We start from the raw sequence: 20,033 nt of genomic DNA, 5'->3' as shown, positions 1-20,033 counted from the left end.
TGTTCATGTTCCAAGCCACGTTGTTCTTGTCTAGGAGCTAGGGTAAGTGCTTTAGAAAATTCATTAGATAGATGGTTATCAACATCAACAAGTTCATATTCACTATCAGAAGCAAGAGGAGTAACATTTTCATCATGCATAACATTTTCATCTATATCATCATCAAGATTTATAAAAATAGGATCTTTAACTCGCACAGGATCAAGACCATCATGCATCTTATGTTTAGGAGATTTAGGCTCAATATTCGGCTGAGGAGAAAATGGAATAATGCTTGTTGAAGGTGTTTTTGGAGATTGCAAATTTTGAGGAGCGGCTGCTTGAGCCCTAAGACGACGTTTTCGTCGGCGTTCACGTGCAGAACGATTACGTCTAGTCTTAGTAGGAAGTGTAGAAGATTGAGGAGGAGGAATGTTCTCATCCTTAGCACTTGGGTGTTTAGGTTGTGGTCTCTTAGGCTGGATAATAGGAGAAGAAGAAGGTCTCTTTTCTCTATAAAAGGCAGGAGGAGGAACTGCTCCATATAAAGGAGGAATTTTTGGTTTAGGGAGAAGACCAAGTCCATCATGACGAGGAGGTATAGGTCTACTCTTAGAAGATTTATCAGGCATAGACATAGTCACATCCATGGGGACGGGTTGGGAATCTTCTTGAGGAAAGACATTAGTTTTATCTTTCAAAGGAAGAATTTCCTTCTCAAGAATGATAGGAATGTCAAGTTTAGGTGTTCTGGGTTCACTTAAAGATAGGATCATATCTGTTTTCCACTTTTGATAAGATTTGAAAAGATGATCACTTCGCGGAGGAAGAGATTGGAATTGTTTAGGCCAAAAGTAATCAATAGGAACACTAGAAGTTCTTTCAGCTGGTTTAAAGAGACTATGATTGACAGTAACAACTTCACCATTATGGGGAAATTTCAAACACTTATGTATAGGAGAAGCAATAGCCTTCATGGAAGATAGCCAAGGATAGCCAAGCTTCACACGAAATTGTTCGGAAGAAGGAATAATAGCAAAGTTCACATCAAGAGATTTATTATGGACCTCAATAGGCAATGTAATAGAACCAATTGCAGGAGAAGAAAATGCATCAAATAGTTTCACAATCACATCTGTTTTGTCATAGATCACTTGATTCAATTGCAAAGTAAAAAGAAATTCTTCAGTAATAACATTAATCATGCACGAAGGATCAATAAGCACTCCACGGCAAGGTGTATTTTTGACTTTTGCAACTATGTATAAAGGACCATCAAGTGCTCTAATGGTTTCACTAGAATCAAATGTGATGGAAGGTTCTTTAGGGATTTCTTGCTGCTCTACAAAGTTAATCACATTCGGAGTCATAGACACAAGACCATCAGATGAGAAAGAGGAATCATTAACCTCAATCGCATTAGAGGTATGAGAGGTATGAGAAGGTAATGGATCAGTGAAAATCTGAAGATTTTGGTTAGGAGGAGCTACAGATGTGTTGCCTTTATCATTCACTCCAGAAACAGAAATAGTATTATTATCAATCAAATCTTGAATTTTACCCTTTAAAGAAAAACATTTTTCAGTATCATGACCAGGTTGACGATGAAAATGACAAAAAGCTTTGTGATCAAAATAAGGTGAAGTAATCTTTGCAGGATCAATTTGTCGTACAGGAGGAAGAGTAAGCACATTTTGTCCCAATAACTTATTCATAATATCATGCAATGATTCATTCAAAGGAGTATACTTTCTTTCTTTCCTGAAAAATTTAGAAATAGGAGGCACACCTGATGCTGCATTCACATTGTTGTTGATGATGTTTTCATTGAATTTGATGGAATCTCTGTTCGGTTTAATCTTCCCCAATGGTTGTTGACTGCTATCACCCTTATCACTCGGAGCCATAGGATGTGATTGTTCCATTTGACTCACAGTCAGTTGATAATTGTGAAGAGTGGCACACAACTGTTGGAAAGAAGTAAACTCAGAAAATAGAAGTTTGTCTCGAATATCTTTTTGCAAATTAGAAATAAAGATTCTTTGAATATCATTATCAGGCACTGGAAAAGAAATTTGAGCATACAAATGCTTATATCTACCAATAAAATCAGTCACTTTTTCTTTAACACCTTGTTTACAATGCATTAAATCAATCAAAGTAACTTTAGGACTTATATTGTTTTGAAATTGTTGAATGAAAGCATTTGCAAGTTGTTCGAAAGAAGTAATAGATAAGAAGGCAACGAGCAATACCATTGTAGGGCTTTGTCTCTTAATGTTCTAGTGAACAGTTTTGCAAGCAACCTTGAGTCATAAGCAAAATCAGTACAAATTGTTTGAAAAGTCTTAACATGTGTTAGAGGATCTCCTTTACCATTATAAAGCTCCAAATGCGGGATTTCAACATGTTTAGGAGGGATAGCTCGAACAATATCAAGAGAAAGTGGGCTCGCAACGTCAAATGTGGGCACACTAAACTTAGATTGATTCATAGAGGCAATTTGTTGCTGTAAAGAAGAGACAGTTTGTGCAAGATTGTTAATGGTCGCTTCAGTCGAAGAGTTCATATTAGGTGTGTTAGATTGAGATGGAGGTGTGATGTTATTGAAAGAAGGTAAAGAGTAAGGTGGTGGGACCCTATGATAGTCAACCATAGGGGATGATTGGATAGGAGGAACACTACAAGGAGGAATGGAATGGTTAAATGAATTGCCCCCTTGCGTCATGTTCATTTGTGAAGATGTAATAGGAACATTCATTGAAGGAATGTACGAAGAAGTTGGATTGAATGAAGGAAGAGGATTAATTGAAGAAGAGGGAGGATTGCCCCCATGACTAGTGATCACAGGAGGAATGTCTTGTATAGAGGTAGCCATGATGTTTGATGTAAAGGTAGGTATACTAGCAATAGGAGTAGTCAAAGGAATAGAATGATTGACTTGTGTAGGAGGTTGTGTATAACCTAAAGATTCAGCACAACTCTTCATAGGCATCACATTCGAATCCACAATATGTGCGATACCACGCAAAACATCAATTCCATTCTTATCACTTTGAAGCATGCGTTTTAGACCCTCAATTAAAGGAAGAGCTTGACTATCTGGATACTCATGAGACATCCATTGGTGAAAATCATCAAATTGGTTATCCAATTTGGAAAGTTGTTCAACGGAAACTTCATGGGGAGCTTCTTCATCATTAGGAGGATTAGAGGAATTACCCATATCCTCGTTAAAAAGGCTACTCAAATTAGGTTCCATCTCCTCAGTAGTTAAACCGCGGAAGGACTTAATTCTACGGCTTCGTCTAACGGGAATAGTGTAAGTAGGGCTTACTGTTGTAAAACTCATGCACTAGAGAGAGAGAAAAGATTTTGATCTTAGAGGTAGCAATTTTCAGTAAAACCAGCCAATCTTCCAGATTTAAGCTGTTAAATACAATCACAACAGTCTCCCGAAATTTCAGAAAAAATGTCCGGGACCGTGGTGCTCGGAGTGCAACACGGTCCTTGCAACTTTTTTCGAAATTTGCAGGGATGAAAGGTATGATGATTTTAGAGCTAATCTGAAAAAATTGAGGGATTTTACGATCTGTAGATAGGCCAAATTAAAGTTGCAATCTCAAAATTGAACCCTATCAAGATTGTCGAAAAATGCAAAATTTGAATTTTGAAAAAGAGAGGGAAACTGAAATTTTGAATTTTATGATTTTAGAGGGAATGTCAAAAGCAATGCAAATTTTGAAAATTAAAAATTGACTCAATTTCACGCAAAATTCAATTTTGAAAGCGGAAATCAAAGTTGTTGTAATTAAGCACTTAATTTCAAAAGTCATAAATTGCAAGAATTTGAATAAAGCACTGAAATTTCGAATGAATGTAGACACACTTTTCAGATTTATGATAATAAAAACGCAATTTTGACACAAAATTTGAATTTCGACAATTTTTGAATGATTAGGAGCCTTAGACCAAGCAATCGCAAGACCAACTTTGACTGTAATTTTGAAGGTGTTATAATTGATAAAATCAGCCAAAATTCTGGATTTTAGCAGAAAAACACAGTAAGATGTCGCTCCCGAAATTTCGGAAAAAATGTCAGGGACGATGGCGCTCGGAGTGCAACATGGTCCTCGCAACTTTTTTCCAAATTTTCAGGGATGAAGGATAATGTGATTTTATTGCGGAATCCAAAGTTACAACTGATTTGGAGATGTTTTGATCAGTGAAATTGTCGGACAAAGGTTGAATCAAGAGGGTTTCAAAAATTAGGGTTTTGACTTTTAACCACTTAATTTTCAAAATTAAACTACAGACATGAATTGATAATTTGTAATAGAAGGGCAGATCTGAAGCAAGCATTAATAATTAAACATTTCGCAAGTTCAATGTTCAAAAAGAAAATTTAGGGTTTTTATGCAATCACCTCTAAAACTTTGCAAAAGATCAAACATGGAAATGTAATCAACTTTTCAGATCTAAGCATGAAAAATCAGAAAGGATGTTCACGTTGGGTTCACCAAAATGTAAAGCGGAAAATCGCGATCGAACCCTAGTTGTTCTCCCCTCTTCCGACTCCGAGGAGAGAGAAGGGAGGTTCACTAGGATTCGATGGGTTTTCACTTAGGGGGAAGACTTTACATTCAAAAGAGGGGTTGGAACTCATAAGATTCAATCCCACACAATGTAAGATTGGATGCTAAATGAATTTCAAGGGTTAGGAAAGCAAGGCTACCCTCTTTTGTAAAGAATGTGCATAGAAGAATTAAGCTAAGCATGCATAGAAAGTCATAAAGATTCGCTTATAAACTGAGTTTAGGTTATAGGATGAAGCTGCAGACCTGGAATTAGCAGTAAAATGTCGATACGGCGCTGTCCTGCAAATTTGAGCAAAAGTTGTCGGGACGATGGCGCCCGGTGCCACGGTCCTCCGAAAAATCCGTCAAACGAAGGGGGATCGGTTCGTCTCTGCACAAGGATTCCAGATCTTCAATTTCAGCCGCGTACCTGCAACCTACACACAGAAAAGCAAAGACGATTGGGGGGTTAGGGATTAGGGGTTTGCCTTTAGGTCAAACCCCGGTTTTGGAATTAACCAAGAAATGAGCAAGAGCTGTAAATGTAAATGACTGTAATGTAAACAAGTACTAATACCTTGTTCTAAGGATGTTGGTATCCTTATGTGCGAAGGTTTAGATGTTGTATGTTGTAGTATGTAGTATGTTGTATGTAGCATGTAGTAAGTGATCTCCTCTTCAATGGTTGAATCCTTGACTTGAATGCAACACTTAGCCTTGAATGGAGACTTGAAATGATCAATTGCTTGAATGCTTGAGTATAGTTTCCACGCTTTGTACACATATCCTCTTCATGCCAAATGAGAGAGAAAAATGTAGTTTATATACTTGTCATTTAGGGCTGATAGACTGATTTTCCCGACCTTAGGCCGACCAGGGAAGTATATTTCCAAATTGCAATCAAAAAGACCCGATATCACTTAGGAGACAGGGCCCAAAATAGGACCCAGGGACCAGGGCGCTGGGCGCCCTGGTCCTGAGGGACCAGGGTGCTGGGCACTTTGGTCCTGAGGGACCAGGGCGCTGGGCGCTTTGGTCCTGAGGGACCAGGGCGCTGGGCGCTCTGGTCCCACCTCCGGGACAGCGGGGTGCAAGGAGGTTCAGGCCAAGGTGCTTGAAAAATGCAGTTTTTGGTGTCGTGAGCAAGTTTTGGGGTCTCCATTCAGGTTGCGTGTTGCGTCGCCATCGTGAAGACCGAAATGCAGTCGAAATTGCAAGTGTCGCAATTTTAGGACGCTACACCTACTCTCTATCTCTCAAATTATTTATTCTCTCTCTAACTCGTTGTATCTCAAATTACCCTCTCTCTCTCTCTCTATATATATATATATTTATTTTTTTATTTATTTATTTTTTTTTAATCATGCGTAAAAGTTTGAATATTTAAATTTATATTTCTAAATGTTGTATTTAATTATAGAATTCTTTTTTAAAAGTTAAATGTTTAATTTACGTTTTGATGTTTAATTTATGTTTAAATTGAACTTTAAAATGATAATGAATATGAATGTGCTTTTTTGTGTGTGTGAAAAATAGGGTTCTTAAATTTGATAATACTCTAACTATCACTATTAATCCTCACTACTTCCTAACTTAGCCCAATCTCTAAAGATATACTATATATTTACAAACATGATAACATATATACTTTGACTTAATAGTGGAAAGAGAAACCACAACCTATCACTTACTCATCCAACTAATTGCACCACCACATAGACTAAATACATAGTCAATGTTAGACTTCCTAATGTCAACATCCCATATCCAATTTGAGTTTGCAAGTCCCTATATTTTTAATAACATGTGGAACAATCCTACTACTAAACTTTCTTCTTTCCAAACTTTGCGCTTTGAAAACATGGTTGTTGAAAACATGGATTTTTATTCTTCTTTTAGATTATTCCACAAATCACCAATCATTTTAGTGATCACCCTATCCTTGCCAAGATGCAATGCTTTCAATTGTTTATACTGCTCAGCAAAGAAAAAATCGTAGCCATTCCTATTTTACTTTGAAAACATGGTTGTTGAAAGCATTTTTTCTAAATTTGAGTCATTGAGATGCTAGATATTAAATTCCAACCTAGAAGTAGTATACCATAAAGTCCAATGGCTACCAAAGTGATAGATTTCCACTAAATGTTAGCTCTTATTGAAGTAACATTAAGTGTTGTTAAAGTGATAAAAAGTTGTCAAAGATTCAACTTGTCATCAAAGTGACATTATTGGTGAAGTATCCCAATTGTTTCTAAAATGACATTATTATACTAAATTTCAACTACTCCTAAAGTCCACCTTCTACCAATGTCGCAATGTGCATCTAAAGATGTTTTTGAACTTAAAAAATATTACACTAAATGTAAAATTATGCCTCAATGAGAAATAGAATGACATGTGGAAAGAATCTCTATATTTAATCATCCATGTATCCTCACATATATGCATTCCAAATATATAACAATTATATCACTATTGTCATCCTAATAATTTATTGAATGTAAATCATCATTTAATTCATTCTTGTAATATTTTTTTTGCATTCATTTTTATGTGGATTTTCTTGACATAATTATAAAGCTTAACATAGGATTTATTGAGAGAGTTAGATCTCACTTTAGATTTGGAGCTTTGTCCTTTTTCTTATTTTTTCTCTTTGCTTTATCCTTTTAGCTTCCTCTAGTAACCAATGCCTCCTTTAAAAAAAATAGAGTTTTTTTTTTGTTTTAACTCCAAGAGTAGAGAACCTACTAATTATTCAAGCTTCAACTTAGTGTAGTACTACTAGTTGCGATCACTAAATCATCCCACGATTCTAGCAAAGAACACAACAAAGCAGTACATGTATTGACAAGTTCATAGATATAACTTATGACTTTAATGAATTTAGTTAAAAACAAAAGAGAGTAGTTGAATCGATTCTTGTCAAGTTGAAAATATAAAGTGGTAGCCTAACTGACGATAATGGTTAAATATTGCAAGGGTACTAAATTGTAATTTCATGGAAGTTACCTTCTTTGAAAAGATGAACTACACAACGCTACCATTAAACTATGATTAGAAGCCTCTCATGACAAGATGGTCAACTATTATGGGTCCCAAAGTACAACTATCATAGGTATTGTAATCATCCATCTCTCTATAACAAACATACAAATGCACCATGATGACCCAAAATGCCAACTAAAAAAAATCTTAATCGAGAATGAGCCTTTAGTGGAGTCTAGAGGAGATGATTATTCATTATCTAAATCAGTGGAGTCATTTTATTCATTATCTATTCTCTCTCTCTCTCTCTCATGATTATTTTTATGATTTTGATGGAACTTATACTAATGCATCTTTAGATGTTAAAAAGTATTGTTTGAGTTGCATGGGCATTATGATGTTCTATTTTGTAGAATATTTCTTATACTTTGATTTAAGTGGATAATATTTCTTAAATGATGCTTATTATTAAAATAGACCCACCTATTAATAATATTATAGATCTATGTGAGTTCCTTTTTTTATATTTAAGTTGGTAAATTGTATTTAATTATAAGTTTTTTTGGAAGGTGAAATGTAAATTAAATGGTAATTGTAAATTTTCATGTTTGTATATATATGCAAATTATTTTCACATAATGGATGAGTTTGAGATAGATGGGCTATTAGGTCTAGCGCCACCTCCACCTCCACCTCCACCTGATTAGTTGAGGCAGACCATTAGGAGGACTATTGATTCTTTGATTAGAGATATCCATACCATTAGATGTGAGCCTCATCCAGCTCCGCAACTATTATGCCTTGCAGATAGTATGCAAGGGATTGTACAGTTTGTACAGGCTTTAGATAGCGAGCTAGATAGCTATCATAGTTGGCGGGAGATATTGTGTGCATTTTACGCTGATGGCCTAACATACAAACAAGTCAATGAATTAAAAATAATAAAAATGGATTTGAAACAATATTTTGTGAACCCTAAGATGGGTGAAGAGATAGATCCGAAGAAGCCATGAATCTCAATTCGATGGTGTAGGCACCCAGGCATAGCTAGAAATTTTTGGGAGCGGTGGTGGATGGTCCACACTCCAATCATGAGGTCCCGATGTGTTTTTTGAAAAAAATATGGGTCGAATTTGAATTGGGTAAAAATCCCAATTCCTTTGATATTAGATCATTTCAGGGGGTTGGGAGAGGCATGCCCCAGGATAGGCCAGGGGCCAAATTGAGCGACAGGGTTAGAAACCGTGTGTGCGATGATACCTTGGTTCCTCTTCCTGCACCAGTTGTTCTAGCACCTGCCCATCATCGAGCATTGGATTCTGCTCTTAGTTCATTGAGTACCATGTCGGGCAATTTGGTACAGTGGTTGCGTGAGGTGAGGGTTGCCCCCAGCTTAGCACATGTTTTCACGAGCTACGAGAATGTATGTATGGGTCCACAGAGTGAGGTTGCCCCTGGAGGAGATGGTGATTTTGATTATGCTGATGCTGCCCATTGTGGTTATGATGATGTCGAGGAGGCTGCACATGCTGATGTTGTCTCTTCATATGTTGATCTCCTGTGGGTAGACAATGATCAGCCTACAGAGGTACAAATTTATTTATATAATTTACAGTGCAATATTAAATTCCTTATATATACACGTATGAACCATAACATGAGTCAATTTTTTCTAAACAGAGGATGGATCATACCACGTCATTGAGGAACCGACATCATGTTACCTCGATACCTAGAGATGTTGGTGCCCCATTTACGGTATGCACTTTCATCTAGATACATTGTATTGATATGTACATTTAAAATAAACAATAAAAATTTTAATGTAATGATGTGTATGATATGTTTTTTCAATTTTGTAGGGTGCTTCGTGTAGCACCAAGGTGGGTAGTTCTTCACATGACCCATGGACCACTGAGACTCAACCTCATATACCACTAGTATGTTTTTCATCCACTAATTTGAAGTGTTTATATGCTTACTAATTTATGTACAAATTTGATTCATGTTCATTATTTTTTGCAATTGTAGGCTTCTAGATTGTTTGATGGTGCATCACATGTACACCTTCACCCATCAGTTACTTTTCCTGCATCACATGTATGCTTTTCTACGATAAACTTGTAGTCTATTATATGACAATACACAAACATATATAATTTAAAGTTATAAACAAGAAATTGAATTAAATTACAAGGTTGTATGAGGTCTGAAACATGATCATAATCTTCTGATGCAAATGCATGATCCGGGTCTTCATTTCTTCTAACATCTAGATATTGTGTCTCACTAGGTGTTAAGGATTTGTGTTGCCATTCTTTGACCCATTCCGTATTCTCGCATTCTTCCCATTCACCTGCAACACAAAATTGACAAAAACATGAAAGCTCTCTAGTCCATATAGTCCAAGTGTTAGAATTAGAACTCTTAAATGAATGCCATCTAGCTGACACATTGATTGTATCACAATCATATCTTGGAAGGATATTCTCCTCTTTAACTAGCCAGAAGAAACGTCTAATTGTAGAGTTCTGACTTGATCCTGTGGATAAAGTTGCACTACACCAATCCACAGTTGCACTTGTATTTTTAAATTTAGCCTTTTCCTCGAATTTGAGTTGCTCTCTGCAAAGGGCTTTCTTAACACATGCACTGACACCATCATGTTCTCCTTTCCTGTGTCCAACCTCAAAAAAACTCCACATGTGTTTGATATTAGTTTTCTTATGAGTCCTACTCAACCAATAAAACATTCTAGCATTCTTGAATTGCCCTGTGCAATTATCAGACCATATTAGATGTTGTGTCATCTGAATTTCTCTCTCCCTCAAATTTTGAAAAAAGGTCTTGAAGCAATATTGGACAAACTCAGATGAGTATAATTTATTATCACTCATATAGAAATGATACTCTCTCAAAATTTTACAATCCTCTTCTGTACTATCTGGTGCATGCCTATAGACAATATGGACAAAAATCGATACTTGCATTGAATTGTAGTATTGTGATTGGACCTCATCTTGTGGTGCAAGTGTATAGTTATCTGCAAAGTCAACGACCGAAAGTATACTACCAACAAGAAATGTATCCTTACATATTCGAAACTGACCATCGAGCCATCTAGCATTTTGAGTGTGTTTAACAAATTTAGGTACGATGTTACTCTTAAATTCATTCATAAATGCATGAACACTAACTTTTTCAGTGATTAGATTGCACCGTCTTCCAACCTTTCAATCCTTCAGTGGATACTCAATAGTTTTAAATCTTTTAACTTCAACTAATTGTTGTCCATAATCATTTGAAAGATTTTCATGCAAACATTCATCCAACAATGCAAGATTGCCACATATATCACATATTCCGGAAACACATGCATTGAAAAGAAAATTTTGCTCATTTGGTGGGTTGCAAAACAAACTTGATATAAACTCCTTTATAGTTTTAGGTGGTATATTTATACCACATTCTTGGAACATTACATTACTATGCATGGTAACACGTATATATCGAAATACATCATAATGGTAGCTAAATTGAACATGAGTTTTGCAACAACATGTGACTCTTTCCTTGTTTATTCGAACATACCAAGGTTTACACTTTTCAAAAGACCTTTGACAAATGCTAATAGTCAACACCTTATCATCCAAATTTTTTTTGTACAATTCAATTTGAGTCATGTCCAATAGGTGTTTTGGATGTGGATCACAAATTTTTGACCCAACTCTTAATTTAAGAACATCTCTAACATTAGGTGATACTCTCGTATTATCGTGCCAAAATTTTTCGATCAAATTTTTGACTTCACCAGTAAGTTTCATATCAGACCTTGGTAGTCTACCACTAAAAGTCCACAATTTGTTTGTCGGATCACTTTCAAAATTAACTCTTCTTTTTACATCTCTTGACAAAGTTTTACGATGAATATTAATATATCCACTTATGTTACTCATCATTCTTTTATTAGAAGTTGTTTGACTTACTAAAGTTGTTGCTATTGTCCGATGTGCCGCATTTTTATCTTTAGAATGACTTTTCTTTCCGATTGTGTCAAAAGTGCTAGCAATAGTTGATACAAATTGTTTTAAAGACTCGTCCTTCTTCTTGGGTTTGACATAAAAGCCTAACTTCTTCATCGCTTTTCACATTTTAGTCATTTTAATTAGTTGTACCATTAATTGACATTGAAACCCAAATTTCTTATTATAAAAAAAATGTCTAAACAATCTATTTGCATGTGTCCTAATCTGTCTCCATGAAACCAAGCCAGGAAGGTTGTCTAGTACATCACTTTTAATTTCAACATTTTTATTTGTTTGATTATCATTCAAACATGTTTCATTCTCAATTGGTGTTTCCATGTCTACATACACATTATTGGTTTTAGTTGCAGGTGGATTTTCAATTTCATTTGGAGTTTCAAATTCGGTTTCAATTTCAGTTTCAAGTTGAGATCTAGTTTCATTTGGGGTTTCAATTTGGATTTCAATTTCAGTTTCAGTTTCAACTTGAGTTCTAATTTCATTTGGGGTTTGATTTTCAATTGGCGTTTGATTTAATAAGTAACCTGCTTCTACTAAATCACCAATTTCTTCATGAGAAAAAACATAGGGCTATGAAGACATACATGTATCCAATAAAGGATTAGAAGATGCACCTGAATTAAATGGTTCTATTGTATTTCCTTCATTAGCATTTATGGTCTCATTGATGTTCTCCTCTTCTGAAACAATTATGAAACTTGAAGCTCCTTGTCTCATTCTTGATCTTCTCTCTCATTGACATATTGCCTCCTCCCTATTTGCTACAATCTCCTCAGTTGTCAGAACCTTCCTTTGCCTCTTCCTGCGTTGATTTGATCCCATGGCTACACCAAATTTTGAATTCGAATCGATCTCCTTACCAAATTGACAGTAAGACAAAAAAAAAGAATGATTAATCAAAACATTCTCTTTGCAGATTGCACCTGTTACACAATGATTGAAAAATCATTCAATCATTGGTATTTGTGCTTGTGGGCCAGATTCTGGCCCAACAGATCTCTTCATAAATGGGCGCCCGTTATTTAATGAAACAGGTGCCTGTTTTTAAAAACGGACACCCGTTTGTTAAAATTAGGGGCGGGAAACGACCCTTAGCATTTTTTTTTTGCTTCGGGATAGGCTTGGTCCCACCAAGCCTATGCTTGGACCTCCAAAAAAATGACTAAGGTAAAACGACATCAGATTTCTACCTTGGCCTAATTTTTTAAGGGCCTTTCTGATTGAATTTTTTGACAAAACGAAAACCCATTAGAGTTTTCAGTGTCTTGATTTCGGAAATGTAAATTTCATAGTGATAAGATTATTTTTACTATTTTTGCATTATTTATTAATCAAAAGTGGAACCTAAACCTAAAATACCAAGGTTCACTAAAACTTTAATAACTTTTTTGTTTTTAGGATTTTAGAAAAGTAAATTATATGACATCGATCTACATACAATTCTTTTGAATATTAAAAAAATAAAATTGAAAAATATGAAATTTTCATCAAATTATGGTGGTCGTACACCTGATGTTTTGAAAATATACTTTATTGTTCGTTAAAAATTTAAAAAAAAAAAAAATATTCAAGAAAAAATAAGCAAAAATATTCTCATCAATATTTGGTGTTTTAGGCATCGTTTCCCAGAAGGATTTGCAAAAATTCATTTATTTGCATAAAAAAAGGGTGGTCATACACATGTGTGGTATGGTCCTGAAATAGGCATTTTGGAAAACTATTTTTTAAACATGCCTACTAAAAAGTGATTTCTACCATGTGGGTATTAAAATAAATTACATATTTGAAAAGTAGACTCCGAGCACTACATTTTCTATTACTGAAGTTTTTTGAGATTCAATCTCTAAGTGCATCAAATTTTGACATCAATCGACAGAAAATTTGAAAAACAGAGAAAACACTTCCACTTTTTGCCCAAAAGTGGGACTCAACTTCTTGCAGCCACCCATATATATATCTGTGTGTGTGTGTGTGTGTGTGTGTACACACACACACACACACACACACACACATATATATGTATGTATGTATGTATATATATATATATGTATGTATGTATGTATATATATATGTGTGTATATATATATAGATATGTATATATATGTATATATATATATATGTATATATATGTATGTATATATATGTATATCTATGTATACTATACATATATATGTGTGTATATATATATATATGTATATATATGTATATATGTATATCTATGTATACATACATACATATATATGTGTGTGTGTGTGTGTGTGTGTGTGTAAATCTATGTATAAATATTATATTTTTGTTTCTTGTCGCCTTTCTTCTGGTTTTGTCCCTTATCTTCCTTCACGTGCTATGTATCTCGGTTCGCTAGGTTATGTATTCTTTTATGGAATTTTTGTTTCTATGATGTAGGCTTATTTCTTTCACTTAGCTTTTTATCTATTCTGGACTTGCCTTCTTCTCCTCCCCTTTATGGGTCGAGCTGGTTGTGGTTCATGATTTCCTTTTTCTACTTTCTACTTACTCATTGGTCCCATGTTCTTACCTGGGGATTTCTCTGATATCTACAAAGATCAGTTCTGATCTTTTCATTGGAGGTCTGGGGCTAGGTTGACACTCCCTTATGCTTTTGCCCCCCGTCCTTAGAATGTTTGGGCATGCCTCTCCTTCTTAAGTGGTGGGTGGTTGAAGTTTGGTGATCTGATCCTGTGACGATTCTTCGGGTTCATTGGGTTTGATTTCTCAGTTACCTTCTCAGCTCTTTCTGCCTCTCTGACTTGTTTTCTAGTTTTCTTTATTCATGCTTACTCTTTCACACACACACACACACACACACACACACACACACACACACACACACACACACACACACACACACACACACACACACACACAGAGATATATAGATATTCCTTTTTGTTCTTGTCTTCTTCTATTTGGTTCTTGTTCTCCTTGTTAGTTTTTTAGTAGATTCAGATGGTCCATATTCCTTTCATTGTAGTCTTTTGGTTACTGTTAGCATGCTTTAAAATGGGATTGTAGCCTTGCTATATGTTATTTACATGACAACTAACTTTTCATCTCAGAAGCTAGGTGGTATATATAATGCATATTGCTTATAAAAACATATCAGAATGAGCTTTTCTTCTCCGTTAGCAACAAGAAATGATTGATTACTTAGTTGGGATAAATGAAATCCATGGATTTGATGGATACTAGTGCTTGCCCAAGCTGGGATTTCTAGTGGTGTATGATGTAGATAGGAGCATAGAAAGCTTGGAAGGTGTTCATAGTTTTTAGACATCAGTTCATAAGGATGTATTGTTAAATTCAAAGCAGAATGTCTTTCTCTGCTTCATGTACTATTTGTATGTATTCTCAATCCTCTATACGGGTGGGTTCTACCCCTTATCTCTGCATAGCCTGGCTAAGAAGGCTCATTGTAAACCTAATTAGAAATAGGTTCTAAGCTACAACCATAGGTTTTCTTCCTAGTTCTTTCATGTCGGTATTCTCTTCTAAACTAGGTCATGTAAACTTTTATATATTAATTAATAAAATTTCTCAACTACGACCCCTTACCTATCGAAAAAAAAATGTAAAGTAAAATAAAATTTAAATAAAATATCTACAAGTGATATTTCTGTAGGTAGATGATATCTACACTAATTAAAAATATTATTTATTATTTGTATTTAATTGAATTGTTATTAGTTGTTATTGAACTTATATTTTATTTATTAAAATAAATAAAAAAATTTACCATATTGTTGTCACTTTATTTTTATTTATTTTAATAAATAATATATTATTATTATTGATGATAATTGACTGAATGTAGAATAATATTTTTATTGGTTATAATAAATTTTAAAAAATTAATTCATATTTATCATTTAAAATTTAAATTGAATAATATATAATTATCTAAAAGATAACTCAATAAATAATAACAAAATCATTTGCAAACATTAAACTGCATTCTTAATAATTTTATCAATATAAAGTTACAAACAAATATGTTGTACATGATCATGAGAAATTTTGGTACTATATGCATTTGCAATGTAACAATCATCCCTATCTCCCTCTTCCTCATCAACATAAGTTTACATCCAACATTCCATAGTTATTATAAAATGTTTGTATTAGAGGATTTCAAAATAAATCTAAAATTATGAATATTATAAAAATTAATTATAAATAACTATCTAAATGTATTTTATCAATGAATCAAGAGATCTATTATACTTTATCATGGAAAATAAATATAATGTTACAGTAATTTAATTAAGACTAACTTAATAACCAATTATATAAATCCTTATAAAAGAATACATGAAAATCATAAACTATCAAATAGAAAGCTAGGTCAATAAAATCTTGAAAAATAATAACACCTTATTGACTATGGTAGGCCACACTAGTAATTGGAAGAGCTAAATGATACATAAAACTTGACACCAATTGACAATCATCCATGATCCTTCAATGCACTACCCTTTTCCATTTTCTTTTTTCTAAATACAGGTCTAACGAATTCAATCCCTTTGGCCTAAAACGAGATTGGTAGATAATGACATTTACAATAATCCCATATCTAAATGTAATAACAAGGTTGGTAGATGATGACTAGATACCCTCTAGCTACTAATGCCTTTTGAATACCATCTAATCTTGAGAGTACAATGAATCGACAATGTATCCACCTATAGAATCAATTTAGCCAAAGTGTTAAATAATAATTATATTCTGATTATACAAAAGTGTGGATCATCTATTCATAACACTACTATCTATTGCTTGATGCATCAAAATGATCAAATAATTTTGAAAACATAAGGTACAATTTTAAACATAAGTTTTTTCAAACATCCAACATATCTTAACCTTGAATAAAGAGGCACTTAATAGTATTAAATACCATATTTCTACCAAATTAGAAAACTTAGTAGATTCATAGTGCCTATATAGTGAGACTACAATCTTAAATGCAGTTATCCAATAAAGTTTGCATTTGCTTTTTGAAGGGGTGACTATATATAAGAGTAATTGCCATTTTGGGTTGTGCAAACATGATGAAGATGTTGTGTTAAGTTTACCTTTGAACTGATTATATAAACATACATTTGCAAATATAATTATCTAAGTAATTAGATTTATAAATATACGCGCGCACACACACACACACACACACACACACACACACACACATATACATGCATTCATATATATACACACATATATAGATGCATATACATACATACATACATGCATACATATATACATACATACATACATACATACACAAATAAATACAAATATAAATACACATATATACATGCACATATACATACACACACAAGGAGAGTCATATGCATGATGAAAATGTTTTATACTATTTAGGTTATTGTTGTCACAAAAGATTGCACCCTTCTTGAACACTAGTGCTCAACAACCTTGTGAAACATGGAAACAACCTCCAAGTGTGGGACCTTATGCATGTAAGGTTGAGTCTCCGGAGAAGGCCAACTTCCTTATCAATCAGGGTGTGGTGTTAGACCAACCCAACACTTATAAAACCTAGTCTAATGATTTGAGGGGAAAAGGTGAAGGAGAATGCTGAAAGGGAAATGTGAGGTGATGCACCTAGATTGAAATGATCCTTTTTCCTACCTATGGCTACACAAAACATCAATGAAGCAACCCAAAGCATACACAAATTCCTATCCTTAATCATCCCCTAAGACACATATGAGATCGAGACTTAATGTAGAACTAAGAGGAACATAAACATTCACAAACATATCTTATAAGCAAAGTTGATACAACATATAAATCAAATAAAACCAATAAGAAACAAATTCATAACAAAGGCTAGGAAATTTTGCACAAAGTAAAATGAACTTGGAAAGATTTAAAAGGCTAACTTAATTGATACAAAGGCAAGGTAAATTCATAGTTGCGGAAATCATAGAATTGTGTAAGAGAAAAAGGGAGAATATCCCCTTGAAAGAGATACAAAATTTGCCTTTATAGGTTAGGCATAACTCAGATGAATATTGGGTTCAAAAACCTTAACCAGCTAGGGTTAGGTTACAAAAAAGAGAGGAGAGTCATATCAAAAAAGATTGATCTATTGGTTGCGTGCCTAACAAATATCTCCCAGAACTAGGAAAGATAAACAATCCCTGAAAAAGGGGAGAATCCCTACAAGAATGGCATCTAAAAGTCCTCTACCAACCCAAAAGTCTTCATTTTGCAATAAATGGGCAAGGTCGGCATATGAAAATCCTCTACAGAGTCATGGTAGAGTAATGGCACTCGCTCCTTGGCCGCTTGAAAGTGGTTGGAAGGGATTTGATCTGATTTGGGTTGGGATCAGAAACTAATTTTTGACCATTAAGTCGACATCCACCTTGGGAAGGGATTTGAATTTTAACATCCCCCTCCAGTTAAATTTGGGCCATTATATCCTCCTTATTGCATGCAAATGGATGACCAAGATCGCGCCATAAAGTCTTCAAAATTCTTGTTAAAGAAGTTTAAAATAGGTTCGTCGATTTGGCTCTTTAGTGAAATCAAATTGTCCTAATTAACTATTAAATCATTTGGCCCCACGAGCCTCATCGAAGTTTCGCAAGGTGGACCCCACCAACGATCTTCTTGCATATTTCTTTTCCTATCATTCATCGCCTTGTCATGTGAAAATAGAACAGTCAAAACATGTAGCATTGTTCTTGTTTGTGAACAAAGAGCGATAAGCGACTACCAAGAGATAACACTTATTTTTCTCCCACCAGTATCCCTCATTGTAGTGTCATGTGAAAGAGAAAGATCATAACAACTAACAAAAGTGGAAGTTCCCGACCAACCCAACAAAGCAATAAACAAGAACTCATGTCAGTCGGTAGCGGGTGAAAGGGGTCGGTCCTCCTGTGAAGAAGGGACCCTCCAGCTGGTAATCTTTAAGTGAAATGACAAAATGATCCAGTCAACGCTAAGAAAGAACATGGCTAAAAAATGACTAAGGCAAAAATGCCTTAAGGGTTTAGGGTTTAATCCTTAGGAAAAAATACAAGGTTTTTGGCCATCTGATGATCTTCTCATATCAATTATCTGCATGGCTAAGGTTGACACAAAAATGGTCAACATTTCTGGTGACTCGGAGGGGTGGAAAGCCTACTAATAAACCTCTGCCCCTACAACGTACAAAAAATAAGAAAAATTCCATTCCAAAGAGAACAACCTGTGCTTGTGCACTTCTTGAAAAAATTGGGAAAATTATTTAGAAGGCCAAAATCACCTCAAGCGCAGGCTTTAAAGTGAATTCCATTGACTACAATGGGGAGGGATTCACCACTAATCCTGGATAGGTGGAGAGAATTTGCCTCCTTGCAACTGTTGATGACATATGGGCCACTCCAAATTGCATCAAATTTGGAGTGCCTACCTAGTTTAGCTTGGTCAACATCCCACTTTAGGACAAGGTGACCAACCCTGAAGGTCCTAAGAGTGGCCTTTTTGTCTAAAATTATTTTTACATGTCCCTAATGGACATTGAGGACCTACATGGACCTATTTCAGATTTCTTTCAGCTCCATTAGCTCTGCATATTTGACTGTCATGGCATTATTCTCCAAGAGCTCTATCTGGTGTGCTAAATCAAGAGAGGGTAATTCAAGAGATAAGGGAAGCCTTGCTTCTATCTCATATACTAACATGAAGGGTGAATTACCAATTGCTTTCTTATGTGTGATCCAGTCGGCCCATAGGGTTGTCCCTAGCTTCAAACACCAAGCCCTTTAATTGTCATCTAAAGTCCTCTTGATGATTCTTATAAGGTTCTTATTTGAGGACTCGACTAGGCCATTCCCCTAGGGGTAGTATTTTGATGATGTATTCAAATATATTTCATACTTAATTTCCCATAAACAGATTTGAGCTCTCACAAAAGCCTTGGCATTGTCAAATATAATGGTGGAAGGGGAACCAAATTTGCTAACAATTCCCTTTAGGAACTGAACCACTGAACTCTTAGTTGCACCCTTCAAGGCAACTACCTCTATCCACCTTGTAAAGTAATCTGTGGCGGCCAAAATCCACTTATGACAAACACTTCATAGAGGGTTGATAGGGCCAATAAAATCTAGGCCCCATTAAGAAAAAGGTTGATCAGTCTGTACAGGATGCTGAGGAAGGGTAGCCAACCTTTGTTTACATAAGAACATGGCACACTCCTTGCATTTCCTTACCTTCTTGTGTGCATATCTGAATAAGGAATGTCATTAGTAGCCTGCCTTGATTATCTTCATAGCAGTGGACCTAGCAGAAAAATGGCCACTTGAGGGGTTGTTATGAAACTCTTCTAGTAATCTGCTAACCCGATCCTCTTTGATGCACCTCAAAAAGACTCCATTTAGGTCCTTTTTGAACAAAATGCCATCCA

This window comes from Cryptomeria japonica, chromosome 5 (assembly GCF_030272615.1).
Source record: "Cryptomeria japonica chromosome 5, Sugi_1.0, whole genome shotgun sequence".
NCBI lineage: Eukaryota > Viridiplantae > Streptophyta > Pinopsida > Cupressales > Cupressaceae > Cryptomeria > Cryptomeria japonica.
Note: the sequence above shows the minus strand (reverse complement) of the source record.